Below are 3,220 nucleotides of genomic sequence, written 5' to 3' on the forward strand. Positions count from 1 at the left end.
GTATTATTATTATTTATATCAAATGTCTAAATATTATTATCATTATTTTTTCCAAGTGTCAAAATATTATTATTATTTATTCAGGGGGGGGGGGGCAGAATGGTTAGCACGTGTGCGCTGTATCATAAGGCCTGTCATTGAGTCAACTGGCGTGGTTTCGATTCCCCGGTTGTACGCGACAAGGAGTAAGGTCGCCTGTCCAAGCTCGTGGGTTTTCTCCCATTCCTCCCACTGCTAAAGACCCCTGCTCGCAAGCGAATTATTGAAATAAAATTGAACCATGTGTTACTCTCTCTCTCTCTCGCTCTCTCTCTCTCTCTCTCTATCTCTCTCAGTGTTGGTAGAAATATAGGAATATAGGACCAATAACTAAATATCTAAATATTATTTTTATTTATTCATAGTACCAAATGTCTAAATATTGTTATTATTTATTCAGTGTTGGTAGAAATATCAGTACCAAACTACCATTACGTGATGAGAGAGAAGATATTACAACAGAATATAAATATCCTGAAGGTAAACTTGTACACATTTATAATAATCGTTTTTAGATGAGCTTTGTGCGATATCAGCATATCTGGAAGCGTATTAAAACCCCAGCAGTATCGTGGAAGAGGATTAAACCCCCAGTAGTACAGAACTACAGAACTACATTTAGTTATCGATCATTCTTTAGAGCGTCGTACTGAAGAAGCAGATTAAACCACTGTAGTACAGAACTACATTTAGTTATCGATCATTCTTCTAGAGTGTCGTTCTGAAGAAGCGGATTAATCCCCTGTAGTACACAACTTCCGAACTACTTTTAGTTATCGATCATATTTTAAGAGTGTCGTACTGAGACCGCGTCTAACAGATCTTTCACTGGTCTCAAAGCGGAGGTGTTATTGGGGAATACTAACAAATTGTTACTCATTGTGAGAAAATACAGAAAGTGTAAAAATGATTTATGGGTATAATGCAAAGGCATTTTATTATAGCCGTTGAAATATTACTCGGCTTGCCTTTTTCAGGAACGGAAGAAGAAAGAACAGCCGTATTGAGAGCTAACCAAACCGGTTCCAGTAGGCACGATATTTATAAAACTGGCGATTCGGTAAATAGTTATTGTCTATTTAACAAATTAAGTAGAAAAAATGATGTGCGGTTTTTATATTATCAAATTAGAATGTTAATTAACAGAAAATAATCACATGAAAATTACAACGAAACATATTAAATGGCTGACAAGAAAGAGACTGTAAAACATGAAATTATAATGCTATGATTGAGATTGTGTTGATTGAAGATTGTACTTATTTCATGACCGAGAAGAAGTCGACATTAATATTAAACTACATGTTGTTGACTCGCATTCATTTGATAGAACTGCTAAATGTAAAGATAAAAGCATGGAGGCAATATATTAAATACTAAACTAGTCCCTTGTATTTTTACAGGATGTAGAGTTTAACCTAGTACAACAAGATGATGTATTTGTTGGTGAAGATTTTGATGTTATACTGAAGATCACCAATAAGAGTAAAAAAGATCGTGATATACATGGACGACTCGCAGTTAGAACCATGTATTATACTGGGGTAGCTGCTGACAGAGTTCAAACAGATACATTTGAAATACGTGTACAAGCAGGTCGAGGTAAGTACACCATGGATGAATTACAATAGGTTATAATAATGAAGATTTTTTATTTTATAAACTTGTTGGTCAGGCGTCTATTTAAGGTACATTGAGCCTCGTTTTCCCTTAACGTTAACTGAAACCAAGGTGAAATGAAATTGAGTTTAAAGTTCTACTTTTAGCACCAACCGGGACAATGTGGGATTACCTACTCTTTTTTTCTAATTCCAACTGTCCTTCATCACAAAGAAACCCTCTGGAATCCATTGGCCTGCTACAATGTATGGTACATAATGAAGCATTATGATGGATAAATTCGACTTGATGACTATCCAAAAAGTGTTCCTTTAAAGTTAATAGAAAATCAGATGCACTGAATACTTAAAACATTAATATGTTACATACATTAATGCACACACACCACAATTTGTTTATCAGAATTAACTTATAATTGCAATTTTTAAAAATTAACTTACATCATCGTATTGCCATGAGTAATATAGCGTTTGGTCCATAGTTTCTACTCATATGACCATAAATTGTGTTGTGTTTTGTTTTTTTTACGAACGTATTAACTGTTTGTTCAGAGATACATCACATGTATATCCTGTATGATCCATACATCAAATCTATATCTTGAAAGATCTTTATTATGGTTATTTCATGTTTTATTTTTAATTCTGCTCAAATGATTTTCATCATTTCGCTACGATCTGTATAGAGACATGCATTGTGTTATAAGGGATCATTAAACGGTTTGCTGCATTACAGTATAGGACTGAAGCAGGTAAAAATATATGTATGACTATGTCTTGTGTCTGTATCAAAAGAATACATATTGTTAATCCCAAGTTTAAAACCTCATGGCCTAGTACTTCTATGTCAACTGATTTCGTCTGTGAGTCTTATATGCCTGGTTACCATGCAGCGAATGACGAGAAACTGCCTCTGTTCCTATGCATTGCAACTTTGGTGTGTTGTTTTGACAGGGGTGACACTTCGATGAACTGAAACTGTGAACATTGTTTGTTATTTCAGCAACGGAACAAAAGATGAGAGTTAATTACAAGGATTATGCGTCCAAGTTAAAAGATATGTGTATGTTAAAATTGACGGCAATGGCTAAAGTACAAGACACAGAACAAGTATTTACAACCCTCGAAGGGTTCAGATTGCGCAAACCAGATTTAACATTAAAGGTATGTTTATACCATGGATCCGTAGGTGTTTCATGGGCTTTTCTGTATCCATCGTACAGTAGAAATATGAATTTTGGACACGTGTCTCATTTAGCAACTCCCTAAGATATAATTGTATCCATAACTTCTGATGGATTCGTTGCAAATAAACTTTTCCTATTTCTATTTTACATTTTATATGTTTTCCAGATTCCCACCGAGATCAAGAAGGGGAGACCATTTGACGTAGAAGTATCGTTTACTAATCCTCTGGGTGAAAGTTTAACTAATTGTTATTTGGAGGTTGAAGGACCGGGCCTACAGAGGAGACAACAGCATCCACAAAGGTAGGTTTTCTGACCGAGGAGTAACGATTGTACTTTCGTCACTTTCAGTCACAAACTCAATTAGTCAAAATA

This window comes from Patella vulgata, chromosome 3, assembly GCF_932274485.2.
Source record: "Patella vulgata chromosome 3, xgPatVulg1.2, whole genome shotgun sequence".
NCBI classification, from domain to species: Eukaryota; Metazoa; Mollusca; class Gastropoda; family Patellidae; genus Patella; species Patella vulgata.